The 23,685-nt window shown below is 43.6% G+C and overlaps 1 protein-coding gene across 3 annotated transcripts in view; it reads left to right on the top strand.

Annotated features, from left to right (window-relative positions):
- The first annotated feature begins 1,127 nt into the window (after positions 1–1,127).
- The window catches only part of LOC144720738 (bone morphogenetic protein receptor type-1B-like), a 49,228-nt gene continuing 26,670 nt past the window's right edge, over positions 1,128–23,685 (top strand). Inside the window, exon 1 of one of the 3 annotated variants that reach the window (XM_078597760.1) lies at positions 1,128–1,746. The gene's annotated coding sequence lies outside the window, so the exon portion shown is untranslated. The other 2 variants (XM_078597761.1, XM_078597762.1) reach the window with 2 other exon arrangements.

The raw sequence follows: 23,685 nt of genomic DNA, 5'->3' as shown, positions 1-23,685 counted from the left end.
CGGCGCCATCTGCCACGTGGTGTGCGGCGACGGGGCTAGAGGGGTGTGAGGACTAGCCGAGTGTGCGGGGCACACGTAGCTAGGAAGTGACTAGCGGAGTGTGCGGGGCACACGGAGCGAGCGGTGTGGCTGGCGCGTGTGCGGGGCACACGGAGAGAGAGAGCGGAGCGGCCATCAGCGAGTGCGGCCCACACGGAGCGTGTGCGGAGGGGTGCGGTACGAAGAACCTAATAAACGACACAACGGAGACCAAGAAAGCCTGACCAAGTCGTTTATTACACATTGAACTCTAATGACCTGGTTCCAGTGCGATGCAAGAATGGTTTATCGGGCATTACAGATTCTCGCTCTTGCCTCAGTAGCTCCATTGTGGATATACTCTGTTGAAGTGGGTAACGTCTTTGCCTAAGCCCTGGCCAGCTGGCACACCACGTAATATGTGCATTAAAACGAATCCACTGCTGGATAAGGGGCTTGCCACACCGTGCAGGCTGTGGGGCTCTCGGGGGTTATTTGAACCTCATGGCGGGACCCTGGGGTCCCGAATAAACTGAAGTCAAAAATTTTTTTTTTGGCGACTCCGTCCCACCGCGCACACAAACGCCACGACCCACCTGGCGCAGATCGTTCTGTTGTCACGTCATGTCCAAGGACGAATGCGCAGACGAAACACAACTTTGATTAGCGTATCGTGTCGAGTTCGTCGAGAGGAATAGATCGTCGTTATCATTTGCCTTCGACAGACGTAAAATGACGTCGCAACGTGGTTTATGCGAGAGAACCGGGGGCTTATGTGACCTCGGGTTCCCGCCACGAGGTTCATTTGAACGTTCTTCACCACGCCGCTCAGTGCGCGTTGAAGCCAGGGGAGACATAGACGTGGGGGCAAAGGAGTACAGTACAACGTTGTTGTTGTTGTTTTTCTTCTGCACTGCACATAACGTAGCACAACTCCACAGCCGCCTATGACAACCCGGGACGCGCTGTGTCCGCACGCCCAAGCGCTATCCAGGATCAGCCCTGTTCAGCGTCCGAGACGTGGACTTCTTTCGCACCGTACGTAACCACCGACCGTGCTAATCGGGAGGTGCGGGGTTGGTTTAGTCACAGGCTGGTCCATTCGTAGCTTCGCTGAATATATTTTGATTTGGTTCTTTCAAAAAAAGTCACGTAGGTAAAATGAAATAAATTAAATCACGACGTTTCGGGCGCATCACAAATGCCCGTCACGCAGATAGCAATCACGACGGAAATATCAATGATGCGGAGAACGATTCAAGGGTTTTACGGCAATACAGGCGGTCCTAATCTGCACTATTCATATGATTCATGATAATTTTCGTAAATAATCGATTAGGCGCACGACTTTTGTGATGCTCCCGACTCGGTGACCCCTTTACGACTAACGAATGACGTCATGTCGCGCCATGTACCTCGGTGCAGCCTCGCGACTGGTGACATGACGTCACCGGGTTCTTAGAGCGTCACGCACAAGCGTAGCGACGTCATCGCGGCGCAGAGCCGCAGACTCGATCGAAACGAGCAAATTGAAGGGACGCGGATTTACATTTGCCACGTCGCCCAATTATCCTTTAACGTCCATAAACACGGCACCTCGTGTGTTCTCGGCTCTCACTTCGACAACTCGATGCATTCCAGTAACTTTCGGCGCTTCATCCTGGCGGCGACACAAACGAGAACGTGATGCGTCGAAACGGCTGATTTGCATACGGAGGGCGCAGTGTGGTGAGTGGGTGATCGCAGAGGCCCATGTGGCAGGAGAGAGAGAGAAGAGAGGGGGGGAGGTAGCGTTCGACGTGAGTCTCGGGCCCTGTCCTTCTGTGGAGGTTCCTCAAAATCCCCGTCCCCTCGATGTTCGTGTCCGCGCCGTCGTAGGTAAGTCCTGGCGGTGGTCAGGTCGAGATTGTCCCCTGTGCGAGCCTCAGACGCCTCATCTCTCTCCTTGGCTGTCGTGTTTCTCTCGCTCTGTGTAGTTGATGTGCGCTGCACGCACGACGGTGGTGGACGGAGATGAGAGTCAACCACAGTACTGGCGGTTCATTGCCCCTCGGGGGTGTTGGACGTGGGGACGGGGGGTCCGTGGCGTGATTACCCTTAAATAACATTAACAATGTTGGCCTAGGAGTGGAGGTAATGGTGAGAGGGTTTGGGTGTTGCTGTTTGTGTCAGGGTTATGGCTGGGGTTCGTGTTGTGGCGAAATCCACGAATTCCAGTGATTGGATTCGTTACGATTAAAGCCAAATGATGTTCGGATTACGGTTAAGTTATTGGTATGGTCAAGCCTTTGATACTAGAGATGCAGTTAAGGTTAGTGCTGTGGGTAAAGGTAAGTTTTATACTCAAAGCCAGGTTACGTTCGCGTCTTGTTCAGGGATAGAATCAGGGCTAAGTATTGTATAAGATTCAAGTTATAGTTAGGGTTATTAGTACATATTTAGAGCTAGAGACAGTGGTAATGTTTGTGGTTACTAAAACCAGTAGGTCTGCTGCTGTTAGTGTTTGGTTAATGCCAGGTAATGGTTCGACTGAGGCTTAGGGTTGGTGGTGCGTCTGTAATACAGCCGTGATGTTAGAGCTGTGTGTCGTTTTATGCTCGTATGTAAACCCAATATTCGTGTGTATCCACGTGGGTCACATACGCACGCTTATACCGGTACGTGGGATTGTATACACCGCATCATTCAAGAACAGGCACGGCTTATACTGTACAGCAATATATATTCAGAATACAGGACATATACACTGCTACCAAACCACTCATGCACAAATGTATGCAGTAATTCTCACATTAACATGCTAATTTCTCACGTTAACATCACTAGCCCGGCCACTTCTTGATAACCCTTGAGCGACACCCATTTCACACCTTTTTAAAACAGTCTGCCTCAGCAGCAGGCCACGCTTTCCCACCTGATTATGGATGCTTGTGTTGCGCCCGAAACGTCGTGATTTATTTTATTTTATACCTACCGAAAGAACCAAAGAGTATGGATTCCTGCAGTCACGAAAGCTTGTATGCAGTAGTTTCTAAAGGGCATTGTTTAATGATCGTTGTACACGTGTTGGTACGTGTTTATCTGCACGTACAATAGCGCATGTAAGAATACCTGTGCAATGTGTTAGATGTGCAGTCGTTTTCATATCAATGCAGTCTGTGTGGGTCACATGGAGCGACAGCTGAGTTGGTAGCCACGTGTCTGGCTCACCTTGCAGAAACATCGTGCTGGGGCCGTGGTCAAACAACAAATATCTGCTGCTCAAATCGACTACCCAGTCTCCTATTTATTTTACAAAGTTGCCGAGCACAGGCTCAAAACGCCAAGCGGTCACCACAAAAACACAGACAGCGCCTGCCGAAAGTTGTCCTGGATAAAGAGTCAACGCTTGGGTTGAGCAGGGTTATTCCGAACTTGAGAAAAGAGACGATGGGGAGGAGGGAATTCGAAAATGAAACGGCGCGAGAGAAGAAGCGAAGAGAGAAGTGCTGTTGTGACTTCAGGTGGAGTGGTTGAACCGGCATTGCGGCTCTTAAAATGTAGATTTTTTTTTATTTTTACTGAATTCTAAAAACATTACCGAAAGAACCAAGAATATGAATCCCTGCAGTCACGAAAGCTTTAAATCGAAATGTATACAGCATTGTATGTAGAACTTATTTCGCACCGTGCGTATCCAACCGTACTAATACTCAAAATGCATATGTACTGCTACTGTAACACACGGGATATACTACCTAAATACTCATGAACACATTTAATCCAGTACTTTATAAAGTGCTTGTTCGATGGCCTCTGTGTACGGTGTTGATCTGTGTTTGAGACGAAACGGTGCCTGGTAGATCCGAGTCCTCAACATGGGTGGAGGAATATTACATCGGTGAAGTTAATGTGGCGGTATCTATCCATGGTAGTAGCGATATAAAAGTGATAAGTAGGTAGCTAACCACGAGTGAGCGAGTGAATTAATTAGTGCTGGATCATCGATAAATCTGACTGCTTTAGGGAATCAATGAAGTGTATCATTACAGTGAGTGAGACGGGAACTCAGTGCTCCGCACCAGATATGAAAACAGTATTCAGCCGAATTTTTGCTTTCTATTGCAGTAATGATTGTTTTCAACCAGCCAGTCACAGTACATTGTGGCAAGATGATCGGATCGTTGTGGTGCTTTGCAGAACGGGTGGTTAGATTGACGAGTTCTGTGCAAGTCGGGTAAACTAGACAATGTCTGCCTACTTACCCTACCCTGGAAAATTGTTGGTCTGGATGTAATCTTTAACTTGGTCATTAATTGTGCATTTGCGCATTATTCTGAGTGCTTTGCAAATATTTCTGCTGCTGTATTATCATGTTTTTGCCTGGTGTGTATGATGTATGAAATTCCAATGTTTACGTTTTATTTTACGTAACGCACTGCCTTTACTATCATCATAAAGATTCATTCAAAGGAACTGGCCAAGCATACCAATGAAAGTGTTGAGTCTAATTTGGGCCGTGTTTGATAATATATTGTTATGACATGGATTGTGAATGGTATACAGTATAAGACAGACCATCCCTTTTCGTTTTCTGTTCAATGTGCAGAGCGGCGCTATGAAGGTAGAATTGTCCAGGTTTTTTAATGAGCAAAACTGCACAAGACAAACACGTTATATACTTTTTCTCTGCAGCCATTTAAACTCAGAATCATATTTTTTATTTAGACTGGAAGAATCTGATGAACTATGAAGCTCCGTTTCACAAATGTCCAATAGGGGTGGATCAGCAAGTTAGCACAACAAACAATAGGAGTGCAAAATCAAGGAAAGGTATGCGAATCACGAAAAATAAAGTATAAAAGTATACATTTTGATTTAAAGCTTTCGTGACTGCAGGGATTCATATTCTTGGTTCTTTCGGTTTTATTATTTCCCTTCTACGTGACTTTACCGAAAGAACCAAGAATATAAAAGTATAGTTGTCTATGTTAATGAAACTCACTTTTTGCCCCGGCCACTTAATCATGTACCTTGTGCTGCTCATTTTGTGCAGAATGATCTTAACATTTGAATATGTGTGGGTGTTAAATATCCATCAGAGACAGGAGAATACGATTGTGCTGTGCCATAAACGGTGGACACACAGGCCATGTGAGACATCTCGTGAGCTGTGGTTGGCTAGAAAACATATACCGTGCAGTGTTTGAGAAACCATTTTGAGTGCTCCATGGTATGGACTATCTTGAGAATCTGCTCTTCAAGAGCACCCATTAACAAAGCGGTTGGGGCCTCCGTGTTTGATCTTGCCGGCATTGCATTGTCACTTCTGTTTATATCGTCCAAGGAAAGTACTGTCCCTGGCCCATGTTTGTGGTAAAGATCCCCCGTTTCAACGTTTGGACTTTTGGGACAAGGGCTGTTGGAAATTGCCTATTAACGCCAGTACTACACACGAGGGAGTGCTGTGGCCATCACCACTCCTAGCTGGCTTAGTTTCACCAGAGCTGATGTTTACACTTTTAACTAGGTACTTTTTTTGGGCTGAGTGGTCCTCAGGGAATCCCAAGACGAGTTCTGATGGCACTTGCCTTGGCTGGCTGCCATGGATGGGAATCAAACATCGGGTTGCTGGATCCGTTGTGCAGTGCAGTAACCACTGGACCACTGCCTCCCGCATCGCCCGTATATCCCCCTTAACAGAAGGCAGGCATGGTCACGTTACTAACGTTGGCTCTTTAAGAGCAATGTAACATTACATCAATTCCTTTATTGAAACGGATTCAAATGTTCGTGATACATCATACTGTGTGTAGAATAGGTTATAACTTTTGACGTTAATATATTTTAATGTCACGTTTAGGCTTTTGGAGCAAATACTAATGTACAAGTGAGGTTATAAAAGAAGGAATAGTACAAACGCGTAGATAAAGCATGACAAAAATGATAGATTTTTTACATGGAATCTCGGCATCGGTTTGTGACAATTCATTGAGTTGGTGGTGCTGAATCGACGCATGGCTACTGTTGATGCTGGCGTGGTCACTGAAGGGCACGCCGGCGTATTTTTGTTCAGTTTTCTGTGGTTTACCTCATCGAGGCTCGTCATTGTTGAGTACGTCGTCGGCTGTATCGCTTGTGATTTGTTTTTGATGCTCTGGTTTTGCAGGGGAGCCTTAAGGAATTTCCACTGAACCCCAAGAAGCCTCAGTGAACGATTGATTGTGGCGTCTGTGCCCTGCAGTAATGGGCTTCGTGTCTCGTGTTACAGCAAGACCCCCCCCCCACACGGCCGCATTGCACCACTGTACCCCTGGCATTTCGGCATTTGCCGCAACCCGCCAGCCGGCGGCTTGCTGGGGCCCAGAAAATGCCTCACCCACTTTGCTGTGTGGGAATAATTTGCTGGGACAAACGTGGCAACTGTTTTCCCCGTTCAAAACAATAGCCGAAATGGGTAAATGGAGAGGTGGTTACCGCACGATAGTAGTGCTTTTGTCATCGAAACGCGTTGTTGTGCTTAAGTTTAACACAATCTGCATAGTTACATCAAACATCTTTGGATATTCAAACCCTGAAGTCGTACATTCAGTGGTCTTCCTTATCATTTTTAAATGATAACTGCACCGGTTTATAGCCTTTGAGAAGGCCCCATCTGGGCTGCGTTGAATTGAATTGAATCCTTGTTTTTTTATTTGATAAGAGCACAGTGCAGAGGTCCTTATGTGTAAACAGTACCATATTTGATCCTCTGTGTTTGGCTGGTGCCACGCAGTTACACACTGGAGGCCTGGTTAAGACCTGAGCGTGACGTGTGATAAACTCTGCATGTAAACACCCAGGCCCCCCCCGCTATGTTTTGTGTTCAAGCGATACCACACGGAAGAGGTGGCAGTGTGCTTTGCCGCTTTTTTTTTCAGTGATGGCCACTTTATGATGTGGTACCTAGACATTCATCAGACCTTTTAAGTGCTTATGCGGTAGTTTCGAGCTGTTGTTTGACTTTAAGTATGTTTTTTACACTAATTTGGTGGAAACAGATGCAAAGTTCTGCACTGGTTTGTGTTGTGTAAATGGTGAACATTGTGCAGTCCTTAGCACTCTGCCTTGAAACCCAAGTTTACATTAAGCATGGTGGTGTCCGTCACCAATCATGACTAACATTGCGGGATGTATTCACACCGTTAATGTATGCCTCGTAAAAGAGTGCTTTTGATGGTCTGCTCTTTTGGTGAAAATGTCAGTTTCGCTTCTGTAGTGTGCAGTCTTCGGGTAATTTGAAACTCAATGACAGTGTGAGGTCTTAAGTACCATTAATAACCCGTGTTGTCTTTACTACAGGTTAACGTTGCACAAAGAATTGCAAATCATAATTTTTTTGCAAGATATTTTATGTTTATGTAATTAAAATACTTCATCTGGAATATCCCTTGATATATAACATTTCGTTCACAAGGGTGTCAGTTGCCAAATACATAGCAAACACGTACTGACACTGATTCAATATTTTACATTTTATGGTACAACTATGTCAAATTTAGAAAGCTTCACCAGTTAAGATATATTTATTATAATATTGCAACAAAAGTGAGTGGATTAACAATCGCCTCTGAATTTTCACCTGTAAGGAAAGCCACTTCACATTCATGTGGAATGGGGTGCTAGCGTTGTGATAAGATTGGGGTCCTTTCCCATTGACTGTCCTAAGCAGTTAAGGCCCTCCATGAGGGTAAGGGGGGTAGTGGGGAGAGGGGGCTGTGGAGTAGTGGCACGGCGATAACAGCAGCACATTGCTCTTTACGCGGTAATTCTCTTGTGCTTGCCCATTACCAGTAGTAATAATTGGCTTCTCTCAGCGATGAGTCTCCAACGTGCAATTAATGCATCACTTAGGCACCAGGGGTTGCATTCTTGGTGGAGGAAAGCAGAACTTAGGCGCACACCTTCAGAAATGTTATTAAACCACAAAAGCAAATGAAGAAAATTTTTTCCTAATATTTGCATATTTAGTTGCAGAATATAGTACAGTATTTTTAATGTATATTCTTTGGGTCTTTCGGTAAAGTCACATAGATAGGTTCAAAGAAAAGAACAAAAAAATAACAAACTACGACGTTTTGATCACAACACAAGCGATCGTCATCAGGAGGAAAGAGGAAAGCTGCTAAATGCAGACTGTTTTATCGGGTGTAGTCCTAGGGTCATAAACGACGTGGGCCGGGCTAGTGACGTTAATGTGAGAGGTTGGCATGTTAATGGCAGATCGCTGAGCAGCAACGGCGAGCGAGGTGGCTGTGTTAGTGTGGGTAATTTAACCTGTTAATGTAAAATCAAAGAGCCGAAAATAACACCCCAACCTTTGGGAAAAAGCCATCTGAGGACCCAATCAAAACCATCACCTTGCCATACATAGCAGGGGTCACCAAAAATATCTCCAAAATCATGAGCAAACACAAGATCCAGGTTCGAGTTAACACAGTCCATAAAATTTGTGATCTGATCCCATTTGTGAAGGATGTGATCCCTGACATGCAATAACCCGGCGTCTACAAACTAAGCTGTGTCTGTGGCAGTAGTTACATTGGGGAAACTAAGCGACATGTCTCGGACCGTGTTCGTGAACATAAGGCAGATCTGAAACACGGTAGGACCAACACCTCGGCCGTGGCTGATAATTGTTTTAGTGCGGCTGGCTCACACGAAATTGATTTCTCTAAGACGAAGGTACGTTGCAACCCCACTGGCTATCAACAAAGATTTGTTCATGAAGCCATCCACATATACAGACAGACACAACTTCAATCGAGAAGATGGGTATAAACTGAGCAATCATTGGAAGGACGTTATCAACCAGTTTAAGTCATAACTGGCTGTGATGTTCACATCCTACCACCTTCCGATGTTAGTTGTTATTTTCGGCTCTTTGATTTTACATTAACAGGTTAAAATTTCCACACTAACACAGCCACCGAGCTCGCCGAGCTCGACGTTGCTGCTCTGCGAACTGCCATTAACATGCTAATTTTTCACATTAACATCACTAGCCCTGCCCACTTCGTGTATGACCCTTGGACTATACACCCTAAAACAGTCTGCATTCAACAGCTTTCCTCCTCTTTCCTCCTGTTGACGATCGCTTGTGTTGTGATCGAAACGTCGTAGTTTTTGTTCTTTTCTTTGAACCTATCTACGTGACTCTGCCGAAAGACCCAAAGAATATGAATTCCTGCAGTCACGAAAGCTTTAAGTCATTATTTTTAATCTGCTAATTATAGAATAACTGTCAAGTCACAGTCACCCTGTCCTACTGAGTTCCTTATGCCACACCAGCCATTGGTTTCGCAGCAGCGGTAAAAGAAAACACCTAATGGATTCCACATTAATCCAGTCTTGGTTCCTATAGAAATGCGATAAATATTGAGTATTTTTGCTGCCATGGTATAGAGCAGGGGTCGGCAACCTGCGGCTCCGGAGCCGCATGCGGCTCTTTTGAACCTTGACCGCGGCTCCGGGGCGGATGCTAGCGAGGGGAGGAGGCGCACTGTGACACCTGCTCTGGCGTTGCCGCTGCTGACAGGTCGCCGCTCAGCTCCACACTGCCCGCCCGGTGACAGGCAATAACGTTGCCGTTGCTTTGTCACATGTTTGGAAGAAGTAAAAACCTTCCTGGGCAGCAAAGAGCTCACCTTTGCTGAGCTGGAACAGCCAGAGTGGCTGGAAAAATTACATTTTATGGTAGACATGACAGCACATCTAAACACGCTAAATACAACCCTTCAGGGGAAAGGAGGCACAGCCCTGCACATGCTGGAGGTTTTGGCATTCGAGCGCAAGTTGACAGTGTTTGTCAAAGATTTACAGAGAGGTACACTGTCTCACTTTCCCTCTTTGAGAGAGTTCAAACAAAGTCATGATACGATAAATTTGGAATATTTCAAGTCTGCAATCACCACAATGCAAAGTTCGTTTGGGAAACGATTCTGTGAGTTCAGAGGAAAAAACGACATTATCCTTCCCTGTCACTCCCCTGGCGATCGATCCATCCCTATTGAATATGACTGCATTTGCAGGTGTAAGTCAACCTGATCTTGAGATGGAACTGGCCGATATAGCCGACAAAGATATATGGGTGTCCAAGTTCAAATGCTTGACCGCTACTCTTGAGGATGTTGCCCGTCAGAAGGCCATTCTGGCTCAGAATCATAAATGGAGTGATATTGAAAACCTTCCCAAACAGGACAAACTTGTATTCGAAACATGGAATGCCATCCCCAACACTTATATAAACATGAAAAAGTATGCATTTGGAGTCCTGTCGATCTTCGGCTCCACATATGTATGTGAGCAGGTCTTCTCCAACATGAACTATATTAAAAACAAACATCGATCACGCCTCACAGATGACAGCTTGCAAGCCTGTGTGAAAATGAAGGTGACGTCTTACAGCCCTGATGTGCAGACACTGTGCACTGAGGTTCAGGAGCAAAAATCCCATTAACCAGGTAATTTAGCTATTAATTTGCAAAAATATATTTTACATTGTTAAGTGAAAAAGTCCTTTTTTTATTCAGATTGACAGCTGACTGCACGATCCTGTATATAGCAATAAGGTAAGAAACAATATATGCAGTGTTATATTTGTTTTAATAGTTGCAATGGTTTTGCGGCTCCCAGTTTATTTTTTCCTTCGGAAACGGGTCCAAGTGGCTCTTTATGTCTTAAAGGTTGCAGACCCCTGGTATAGAGGAACCATTATTACGCATTTAAAGAACACAAATTGGACCCCATCTTTGATGGTGGACCCAGCGTCATATTCTTATGTTCTTTGTACGTTCTTTTAATGTTTTACCAAACCCTCTTGTTGCTATCTTCCTAAAAATGGTAGTTCAGAGGGTTAGATGATTTTGTGGAAGCATAATGATCTCGTCTTTACCTGTGGCCTTTGCATAATCATAGCCAATTTTGTAATTGTGCGCAAACAAACGTAGGCTTTGCCGTGAAAAATATATTCAATCTGCGACTTGAAATAAGATGTGCCGGAGTGTACGAGCGGTGTGTTTTTTTTCTTTGACTTCTTCCTGTTCTGTTTGGGTTCGATGTTTTCGAGGGGCCAGTGTGTATGAGGGAGTGGGGGGGGTGTCTGTAACTTTATCTGGCCAGATTCTATGGCCTAGACGTTTTGCTGGTTTTCTGTCTTGGCGCCTGCTTTGCTAAATCTGTGAGTAATTAGTAAGAAGCCCAAGTCATTTTGCTCAGCTGTGCTGGAATATGTGTGCAGTTAGAAACCAAGGTGTGCAGTTCTAAAGGGAAAATACAGCCCCATTTCCTTCTGACAGACTACGTACTTTTAATGCGTTTTGCTTAAATTGTAGGTAATTTTTTTTACAACTAGATTCGTTTACCAATTGTTAGCAAAGTAAAACAATCGCTTGGTTGCGCTAAGAATGGGCCAGCGGTTCGTTGCGTTGCGTATGTGCCGTTGTGAGGCTTTCGCTGGGTTTTCTTGATGTGTTCAGGATGCGTGTCGGCTGGCATGTCTTACACTAAATCAGACAGCACCCAACATGTTTAATATCAGCATCATTGTTTTTTCCACATTAATGGCAAAACACATATATACCGCCTGAAAGCGGAGTTTCAGTTTTTGTTGTAATAGAGAAAATATTTTATTTTTTGGAGACAAATGCTCTTTGTAAAGAAACGATATCCATGGAATGCTTCGATAATGGCAGCTGTGGATCTGCTTGAAGGCTTTTGTTGGGAACAAAATGACCAAAGTCGTGTTTAAACATTTTAGTAAATCACTGAGTAATGTAACATAATAATTTCAAGGTGACATATTCATATGGTTAACCCTCATTAATAAAAAAAACGCAATAACAGAACATTGAGCATGAATGTTTGTGGAGAGTGACTTGTGAATCGGACATCATTTCCCCTTCATAAAATTAAACACACGTATGTTGACTTTTTAATTCATAACTGTAGTGGTTATTCTTCTATATGAAACCTCTACTCATACAGTACTATGGTTTTAATGAATAACTTTTACTACGATTATCTGTTAACAATTTCACAGGCCTTGGATATTTATTTTTGATGGTGTATTATATTCAATACTGTCTTCACATTACATTGCCCATAATGTACTACGTACGTAAACAATGTGTCTTCACGCCATCATTCTTATGAAACAACATTTGTAAAACTTCAGAAACCACGTCATGTGACCACTCCATGCACTTTAATTATTCCTCAGAGCAAGGCTGGATGTTGGTTTAATTATTAATGGACGTGTTCTGTTCAATTATTTATTCTACATGGTTTTTGTTACTCTCCCTCAGCTGAAGGTTTTAATTGACCTCTTTAGACTCTTATTGTTGTGTTTCAGTTTTATGCATTTGTCATCCACTAGCTTTGGGCACTTTTTCAAGAATGATTACGCGTGTATGTGGGGTGTGTGTGCCCTCCATTGTGGAAGTAACTGTTGTTTTTGTTGCTGGCTAACACACTGCCAAGGCTTCACTTTCCACCTTGTCCAGCTCCTCAGGTCGTGAAATTTACTCTCCATAACCAGGCGCTCGTTCGTTGACGTTGGGACTGCTTCATTTTTCAGACACTCCGAAATATGCGTTATGCACGCCACCGCCGTTATGTTACCGTTTTCCATAGCACCGCAGTGATTTGATTTTAAATACGTGTTTGCGTCAAGTTTTCCCTTCTTGATTCTTTGTTGTGGACACCAGGACGTATTATGGACATCTGCCGACATGGGCATGTGTGTGTGTGAAATGGCGGCTTTGCTTCCCGGCAGTTTCTCTCCCCCCCCACTCTTCCAGCCATCGTGACCTCACCGCTTGGGCGTGTGCACACACACACATATGTTTGCACTTTTTGGTGAATTTCACCGCCCCACTCACAAAACACCACGTTTATTTTCCCCCTTGCATGGGCCTGGGAGTTGAGAGGTGGGTGGGGGGTGGCAATGAAAAAGCCATCCTTGCGTTCAACACAAATTTCAAAATGATTAATGCACAGATAACGCAGCCCTTTTACCCCGTGCTTTTAAAACATTCCACCGTTGGGTACAGGAGACGTTTATATTTTTGGCCAGCATGTTTGGCTTTTGCTTTTTTTGGCTCTGATATTTAGGAAAAAAATGTTCACAAATATTTTTGTTTAATTACGTGTGGATAAGGCCATATTTGGTGTCTCTGGAGCTTGTGTGGTGTCAAGTTCACAGTTTCTATATCTTATTCTTGTGTGCACGCTGGGTTATGGGGTTTTGAACGTGATACGGTGACTAGTTGAACATCCTGTCCAGTGTTAATCATGACACTGCAATGCATCACACACTTTCGGATGCGCTTCTGTGGCCGTCTGGAATGAATAAGCCACTGGAGCTATGAACTTTAAAATCTAGATTGAAAACTCTTTTTTTTAACTGCTTGTGTTTAGTTTGTTGTCCTTCCACTGTACCTCTGATTAACATGTTTGGCTACGTACGGTGCGAAAGAAGTTTAACATACATATTATTTCTTATTTACCGTTTAAGAGTTTATATTCATTCCATCCTTGAGTAGCCAATTCCTGCATTTGTGTCTCCCAGAATTTTGGCTCGGTGAGCTTTCAGTGTTAGAGGCCGGACAGTCGCAAATAAGCGTTTGCGCTTCACGTTTGCCTGCATGTCGGTGAACGTGCTTGAATCACAACGCCGTCTCAGTCAACTCCCGTTAGCCAAGTGTGTGCTCCAGTTTTGTTTACCGTGACAATATAGAGAGACTGTATGAGGGAGAGAGGATAACAAACCGTTGTTGGCTATGCCCTCCTTTATGGAAAGAGGCATGAATTGGCCACGGTAATATAAAGTGGGTTTTGGCAGGGACACATTGATACAAGGGGATGATGGCCAATGGATATGGGTAGAACGATGCATTAATTAATTGGTCAATATAGATTCTTAAGCTCGCGATACTTGTATTAAATAACTTGAATGAAAATCAATGGTTTTTTTACGTGTATTTTGTACGTATTGGGTTCATGTGAATCCTATAGCCGCCAGAGCTTCTACCGTTCTTAGAACTGTTAAAAAAGTTGCTTCTGGATCGAATCATGACCCTGAATCACGACAATTAATCGAATTTATGTGGGAGGAACACAAATGGTTCCCACCCCAAACAAAGGGAGAGCATGACCACCACCACAGAGATATCAGTTCATGTGCATGAGCGAGATGTATTGTGGCACCGCAGGTACTATGGAGGGATAGAGTGACAGCATGGGGAAGCATTCATCCAGCAATAGATCGACCGTGGCTCACGATGGTGATGATGCTGTTTTGTTTGAAACTTTCCATGCATGGGGCGTTGGGCGGATGGGCTAAGAATGTACGGGGAGGGCGTTTGAAGAGTCTTCTGTTTGCATTCTCTGCGGGCCTATTTCTCTACGTTTTGCGGATTTGGTTGCCTACTGTTTAACACGTGGTCAATTGGGATGGAATGTTGGCTTAAGTAGTATTGCTAGGCACTTGTTAGAATTTCCTAAGCATCGCCAAAAATATGAAAAAAAAACAGTTATTGGTAATTTGATAGAGAAAGAAAAATATCAAGTTTGTAAACAGCTTATCCCCTGGGCCTTCCTAAGGCCCCATTTTAGCGTCTAAACATAGTTGTTGTGCCCCGAAAATACATTCTCTGTATAGTGAAGAGTGCAAAGACGCCAAAAGAGATGCGTGGAATTTGGAGCGTACGGTCGTGATGCAGTCAGGGTCTGCATGTATATTATGGTTTGTTGTTTTGTAGTTCCAGAGGATACAAAAAATGTCTATCCATGAATGAAATCCGATAGAGGTCTATCCAACAAAAGTATGCTGTTAAAATCCAGCGGAAGAGATTAATCGAATGCTATGCATGTAATTTACACGTTATTTCATCAATGAAAAACGGATTCTTATGCTCATGATGCATCTATTAAATCATGATTGTGTAAAATGAATTACATTTTAACGGTTTGCTGAAGTAAAATTGACGATAATGATTTCAACAAAACTGCAAAACAGAACAAAGGAGAAACAATACAAAGAAGATGCTCAAATGTAATAATATATTATTTGAACAAAGAACTTAGCTGGGTGGGAGAGGGAGTAGAATAACGTTGTTACATTGGTATTAAATACACAGCAGAAATGTGTGCACATCTATAGGTAATCCCTCTGACATGGCACCCATCGTTTTATCCTCGTCATCTGCACACGGGGAAACCCAGCGACAGCTGTCAAACTGCAGTGTTGGCATGCAGCTCGCCGTGAGAGAGCACCACAGGGATTGGTTTTGCTCGTTTTCTGCAGGGGTTACAGTGGTGGTTAGATGGGTTGCAGTGCTCTCGGTAACGGTGTCAAATTTTGGTTGAAGGTACGAACTCCAGACTTGCCGTCCGGTGGGGATCCTTGCAACAATCCCACACCTGTTTACGCACAAGACATCGGCGTGCCCCTGTCGGTTTGGCAGGCTTCCCTGTCGGCTTGGCAGGCTTCCCGGCCGCCTTGGCTGCAAACCGCGCCGTGCCGAGGGAGGGGAGCAGGGCGCATTGGGGGCGAGATGGGGGTGGGGGGAGTCATCGAGAGAGGCCGGGGAGTGCAGGGGAAGTTGTACAAGTCGAACCGGCGTTCCAAACGATAAACCGGGGCCTCATTCAGGATGTGCGGTCGTCTTCCGGTGCTTGACGGTTTCTCTCCCGAGTTTCCCCACAACAATCGCCGCGGGCCACTTTGTGGCTTATGGGTGCGCGGCATGGACCGCTCTCGTGATTCCTGCGTGCTGAGCTCTTGAGAATTATTCCATTGTTATTTTTCGTTATTTTCTTTGAACCTATCTACGTGACTTTACCGAAAGACCCAAAGAATATCAATTCCACGTCTTGGTCAGCAGATGAGCATTCAACTGCAGTTTCTCTTAAATGGTGAGTCTCAACATTACTGTTTTTTAGTACATCACTTCTTAACGGTACTTTATGGTAAAGAAAGAATAACAAAATGCTCATACAAATTACGGTGTCTGGACTCTGTGCAGAGGTGGATGATAGTGTGGTTATTGGAGTTTAAACAGTGGCCTCGCTTTCAGTGTAACAGACTTGAGTGTGCGCCAGTCTGAGGCTCTGCTTGGTTGGCCTGGGAATGGTTGTGCCGGCTGTGGTGTAGGGGTTACTTGGAGTTAGGAATCTGACAGTGCAACCTGCACCATCAATCAGATGGAGCTGTCAAGTAGGGCTTGAAGTGCCAGCGAACAGCTTTACAAATACAGTACATGTACGCTTCAGTTCTAATATAATAAAAAAATAGATATAAATACCTTATCATATATCCAGGACAGTCTCCAAACTCAAAATAATATTTCTGTACTGGTATGTTTGATGAATTCCATTCAAAGTATTTCATGTGTCGGAAGTAACCTAAATACCTGGAAATAAAATCCATATAGGTACCTAACAGTGCAATGATATCATCTTGGTGTACCCAGGCAGCCTCCCTTTGAAGTAATAACCAGGCTCAAACATGCTTCGCATTCGAGACCTTATGAGATCTGGCACATTCTGGTTGGTTTGGTCAAAGGCGATGAGGGTGGAGATGCTCGAGTCTCTATGGTAAAGTATGTCTTGATGTTGAACTTCTTTTGCACCGTATGTAGCCAACCATGCTCATCGAAGTTGTGCTGGTAGGACAACAAACTAAACACAAAAGCAGTTCTAAAGAAATTTGTTTTCAATCTAGATTTAAAAGTGCATAGGCATGCTAATAGCAGAAGGCAGAGTATTCCAGACGGCCACAGAAGTGCATCAAACGCGCGATGCAGTGGGCGTCTTTGTTCGATGTCCAGCCAAAAGCCGCTACGAGGATGACCAGAGTTCGCGTGATGGTTTCTGCTCCTTGAGGAGATCAGAGAGGTATTGTGGTTCATTTGTGGCAAGCACTTTGTAAGGAGTGCAGGCTTTTAATATATTTGTTCAGCAACTGGAAGCCAATGCAACCCGGCGAGCACTGGACGGACACGATCGGATCTTGCAGTACCCGTTACGACACGTGCCAACGAATGTTATACATGCTACATCTTGGTCATGTTTTTTCCAGACGTCCCTTCGAGTTGTGAGCTGCAATAATCGAACCTTGTCGATACTATGCTACTACACCACCATGTTGGCTATGTCACGACTTAATATTGTTCAAATGTGTCCTAGCGCCTTGATATGAAAATTGCAGGACCTGAATATATTTTGCACGTGGTGATGAAATGAAATAGTCTGGTCGAGTATGGTGGCAAGGCTATTTTAGATGAGTAGAAAACTGATTCCTGGAGTCTGTGACTGCCACACCTGATCCTCCCACAAATGTTTTCGCCTGAGCCCGAGTGCCAGCCAGCAGAACCTCCGAATTTTCCTGGATTAAGTAGCTGCTCGTTTCATGCAAAACACACCTGCACCGCTCACATGCAATCTTCCAGGTGACCGAGGCTCTTCATATCTAACTTTGACTTCATTGCGGTGTACAATTTTGTATCGTCAGCATATTGATGAAACTTGATGTCATGTGATGATATGAGACTGGTACTGTGATTATATAAATATTTAAGCAACTTATCAAAGTGAAGAGGCATTTTATTATCCTAGACAGGGGGCTGTCTCAGAAGTAACGGCTCCATTTTTGTTCAAACTTTCTATTGAAAGAATATATAGAATATTAGATATTTATGGGAATGGCATAATGTAGCTATATATATTTTTCGATGCACTTGCACAAACGCTTGGGCCACAGCTAGCAATCTATCATGGTAAATATAATCGGTATCGCACAACTATCTGTGAACAGTATCGTGTACAGCAGCGGCATTTTTAAAAGGTTCCCCATGTAGAACTACCTTCAGAGGGCTGCCAAATGTGGCAGCCCATCACAGTCCACCGAGACAGAAATGGCCTCTGATGTTCGCGATCTGGTATTGTCGCAATGCAGAAATTATGCCACATGAATGTGTGGACACATTGTCTAAATTATTTTCAAGTCTACTTCTGCATGTTTAACATTTAATGATTAAGCAATACAAGTGAATGACACAAAACACATGTTATTACATTTAGGATAATGCTTATATGTTGAGTGTAGTGATCCTCTGCTGAAAAAAGTGGTAGTAATTTTATCAACCCATAAGTGATGATGGGCTGAGTGAACCTCCAACCAGGATTTGAACTCGCAATCTTCCGACTGAGCCATTTGCTCTCCCTCTGAGCCACCTAGCCAGATGCTGTACAAACTATTTTACCTCTTACCGCATTACTGTTAATGTTAGATTGTATCATAAGGTCCTGTGTTTGGAAATATATAATTTTTCTTAACTGCAAGTTCACCTAGGTATGGACATTCTTTGCTGCATGCTCCACCACTGAGTATATCCGGCTCGTTATATTGAGGTCACGACCCCGGCAAGCCTCTTGTTATATTGGCCGCAGAGTCATAAATGACAGTTGTTGTGGAGCAATAGATTAACAATTGGTTCTTTCAAGACACTGATGCTGTGTATTTCCACATCCCCAACAGTGATAACATTGTTGAACCGAGCAAGTGTGTCATCACCTTAACCTTGCTTTATAATCAAGTGAAAGCCTATCGAGGCAAAGTATCTCCTTTTGAAGGGGAGAACTGAGCACATTTTCAAGTTACAGGCTAGAGGAACAGGGTGTACCCAAACAGGGATAAAAGTGTGTTTACAATACAATATCATAGCGTAAAATTAGCATTGGGAAACGTTAATCTCTCCAGGCTGAGCCAGTGGTGGAAATTCCACATTCCTATGGCGGTGACATTTCTCTCCATAAAACCACCGCTTGTTGCCCATCAAATGGTGAAGTCTCATTTTCACGATTCCAAATAAATGGCGAGTTTATAATAGCAACATATCTTGATTCTGTATCTATTTTGAATACTTTATTTTTGTTCAACATAGTTCCTCATTATGGGCTCGTTTGGGTCACACCATAATATATGAAATAAACAGCACTTGATCATAGTTTAGGTTTGTTTATAGCCACTCTGGCAGAGAGGGCCACATTTTAGTAACTCCATATGTGCCTAATCTGTTTCAAAGGCTCCCAGCGCCCCTTTGTACTCGTGAAAACACCATCAGTAGTGTGGGTTTACCTCTCTGCAGCCCGCCCGTTTTTACGCTCTGCTGGGCCTAATTACCCCTGGGGGTGTGTGCCGTGGACAAATAATCCTTTCTGCACACTGGCCTCTCCACCAACACCACCCATTCTGCTTACTTACCCCTCATTCAGACCAGACTTTTTTTGTTTTTACTTTGCTTATTTACTCAAGAAAGCCTCAATAAGTCACAAGACTCTTTCAGGAGGATCTTGCCAAGTTTGTTGCAGTCCAGGGCGACGATTACTCCTTGTTTACCAATTAAGACGTTTGCAAATATATTTCTGAATACGGTCATTTGGAACCGTCGACTCCGTTACACAGTTGGCCTACTCTTTGTATGATGTCACAGGATATTTAACTTACTCTGTGAAGGAGCTAGCGTGTTTTTAATGATAAATACAATTGCAGTGTTAGCGTGCGGCCTGCAGGGTTCGAACCACCAACTTATGAAACAAGTGGCGAAGAAGCCACTACCGCTCGGCCATGTCACCGCTCCCCCCAAGGCTTCAGGCCTTGTGCCTCTCCTTGGCCATTGACGAGTTACCTCTCCGTGACCGCTTTCCACAGTTCGAACGTCTTCACCCTCCCATCTCGCTTTTCCTTTTCGTGTGCATCCTCACACTCCGTAAAAAAATTAAAGATGTTGGGTTACATCTTGACTTAAAGCTTTGCGTGATTGCAGGAATACATATTATATGGGTCTTTCGGTAAAGCCAGGTGAAGACGATTGCTTTTCTTGCGTCGTAGTTTTGTGTTGAGATCGAAACGTCGTAGAATTTGTTATTTTTTGTTATTTTCTTTGAACTTTATATTATTGGTTCTTTCGGTAAAGTCACATAGATAGAAACTAAAATAAAAATAACACATCATATAATACAAAATGTAAAATAAAAAAACCACGACGTTTCGATCGCAACACAAGCGGTCTTCATCAGGCGTGATGAAGCCCGCAACGGGGCTTTACCGTAAGACCCGTAGAATGTGTTGGGTTACATCTCACGCGCAAATTAAAATTGCATTCAGCATGCGGTTTCGCGCGGGGTATTGCGTCACTGCTCATTACTTAGCTCCCATCTTATTCTTGGGTCTTTCGGTAAAGTCACGTAGATAGGTTCAAAGAAAATAACCAAAAATAACACAAAACTTCGACGTTTCGATCGCAACACAAGCTTGTGTTGCGATCAAAACGTCATAGTTTTGTGTTATTCTTTGAACCTTATATTCTTGGTTCTTTCGGTAAAGTCACGTAGATAGAAAATAAAAAAATAACACATAATAAAATAAAGTAAATTAAATACTAAAATAAAAAAACCACGACTTTTTGATCGCAACACAAGCGGTCTTCATCAGGTGTGATGAAGACTGCTACATGACTTTACCGAAATACCCAAGAATATGGCTTCCTGCAGTAACGAAAGTTTTAAGTCAACTCCCATCTTGTTGCTGTATCATAATTGTTCTTTTACATTGTTTTGAATGTTTATTTTCTGTTTATCTGAATTATTCTCACAGCATCAGGACACACCTTTGTATTTAGATGCTATATAAATAGTGTTACCCCTCTTACCCAATACTTTTATCAGAATCGATCTGCACAAAAATATTATGTATGTGGCTATTATTCAGATTATCCTAGCCTTTGTACGGATGCTAGGAATAAAAAAGAGTAATTTCCATGGACAAACACATACAAGGATGGATCTGCCCCATAGCACACTCCTCTCCCACATCACATGAGGGGCGTCGAACGACAGTATATGATAATGCCCTACCACGAGCACCACCACTCCCTATTTCCACACACTCGCCTCTAAGCTTGAGGTGGGCAGTGATGATGCAAGTGGATAAATAATTCACTGGTGTCTCAAGGTGCCGCGCGGGACCCGTACTGGCGGCAGGCAGGCGGGCGGGTGGGCGAGCGAGCGAGCAAGAGGGCGAGCGCAATGATGTCGACCCTCATCGATCCATGCTTGTGGCGAGGTGGAGCCTTTTGGATCCATGAATATTGAAAACCCTCACAGTTGGTAAAGTCCAGGGGCCTATGGGAAATAGGCGACTGGGGGAACCACGGCCGCGGTCAGACTCGTCATAGCTTAACGAAGTTACCTGTATTTTTATTAAAGTAAACCATTTATTAACTAAACACCGAATAACATAGAGTACATTACACACGAACATACCTTTAATATTAACGATGACAATGAGATGATGGGTGAAGGGGCTGATTAATAGGAGGAGGGGCTCAGCCCACCCTCTTCCTCCGGGCCACAGACGCAACACTCTCACCTTCACCACTCGCTGCATGCTCGTTGTTTAATAGGCTGAATGTCTCTCATTAACACAGCCGCTGCTGCGGGAGCCGTCTCACATTGACATGCTAATCTCTAATCTCTAGCAATACAATGGCTTCTTCAGCACCGTAGTCGTGGGGTTACATTAACTTATTGACATGCTAATCTCTAGCAATACAATGTCCGAGGTATACCGAGTTCTGCGATCTTACATTGACTTGCAAATTCCATCTCTAGCCCCACCCACTTACCCTTTGGTTGTACCCATCTCAAACCTTTATAACCTATGGCTGCAGCAGCTCTCGCTACATTTCTTCTTGCCTCAGCAATCTGCCTGTTGTATTTTTTCACCTGAAGACAATTGCTCGTGTTGCGATCGAAACGTCGTGATTTTTGTTATTATTTTTCTTCTATCTACGTTACTTTATCGAAATACCCAAAGAGTATTAATGTGTACTGTACAGTGCAACAAAAGGGATGGGCAGCTGATCAGCTCAGCAGCGCCGCCGCCCTGCGAAATTTGTAACAATGGCATAACGCAATACAATGATGGCATGCTGTAATGCAATAACGTAATAACTACATTATGTGATTTCCTTAACACCGTGCGCTTTCCCTAAAGATACACAACACCAAGAAGTACCTCGCGTCTCGCGAGGCACTTCAAATCACAGGCATAGGTCCCAGCGTGAATCCAATAATACAAAGAGAAATTGACACGAATGAGAAAAAAGGGGTTCATAATAGCAAAGGACATTGTAATGAATAGAACATGGTATATTGCATCATATGTGTATGCAAACTCCTGGGACACTGTTTTATTTAGATCTATTTAAATTAATATTCGATTGTACTGATAAATAGTAGAGAGTTTAAAGTGTTATAAATGCATATTGCTTTGAAAAATGAATGCCATGAACATGTATCTTAGCTTACCTTAGGAATAGAGTATAATTTAATAAAATAAATCGTATACTACTATAGTTTGTATATTTAGTGAAAATTAACTCACGTACTGTTATGATTAATTGTTACTGTTGCCGACTCAAACGTTCTGTGTCCATAATAGCTTTTGTGCATTCTTCAGCATCATCATTATCAACCATGATCACTCCACTCTTAGATGAAGGCCATATACCACACAGTCCTGCGATCTCACAATCATCGCCCTCCTTTGCACGAGCTGATATCATCACGACATCGCCTCTGCATGTCGTCTCATACACTTTCCCTCCGTTGGCTGCCATTCCGTCACCAGGCCTGTTCGTCACGTGTCGGTCTGTCTACTTGCTTGCTCATCCATTCCATTAACCTAAACATAAACATTTGATGAAAAATGTCTTAAATCGTATATGAGTGCTTTTACATGCTCATGCGATGCTTTATGTCGAGAGAATATTTCGGTACTGTACTTGCATAAGATGCCTCAAAAGCAATGTGTGAACTATGCAGATATCCATAGCGATATGTTGTTTTTTTTTACTGCTGTTTGGGTGAATAATGTTTTTTTTTGTTCTGTAATAGAGAGGAATACACCTGCTGGTCATTGTTTTCCCTGCTCACTTGGCTTTCCTCGGGGTTAGTCTGGCCGTGCGTGTTCATGCCCTCCTCTAATGCAACTGCATGCACTTTGGTAAATATAGGCAGTTGCAAGGACCCAATGGATTGTGGACAGACTACTTGTGCTTAATATGCTGTAGGTCAAATTCCAGTGGTGGGCATATTCGCATCCAGTACTCCATTTGTTAATTAAATAAATATCAAATGCTGCTTTGTTTGGCACTTAGCCAGAGAGTGAATTGAGGTGGGCCCCAGAATGCAGCGGGTCAGCTTATCGTTGCCCTGCTCGAAGCTTTGAATCGCACTTTGCACAGCGCTTTGTCATCCACGGGTATCTGAACACTGCACATGCCTCGTCTTGAGCAGAGACCACACTTTAGAACGACAGATTAAATACCTTTAATGGGATTTATTGTTTGTTTTAATGAAAGTTACTGTATTGAAACATGTTACATGAAAATTTGCCACAGGCTACATACACCCACCGCTTTATTGAACTTGCGCAACGCTTGGCTTCTGCACCCCTGCGGTTTGTGTAAGCGTCTTTTTAAAGTTCTCTCTCTTTATCCCAAAATTGGCCAATGATTACACCGGGGCCCTATGTAGACGTTAGTCACCGCAGTAGTACGTTGGCATGGTCCATCGTGGTGA

The sequence above is a fragment of the Lampetra planeri genome, chromosome 9 (genome assembly GCF_965212315.1).
Source record: "Lampetra planeri chromosome 9, kcLamPlan1.2.h2, whole genome shotgun sequence".
NCBI lineage: Eukaryota > Metazoa > Chordata > Hyperoartia > Petromyzontiformes > Petromyzontidae > Lampetra > Lampetra planeri.
Note: the sequence above shows the minus strand (reverse complement) of the source record. Positions and strands in the feature narration are given on the sequence as shown.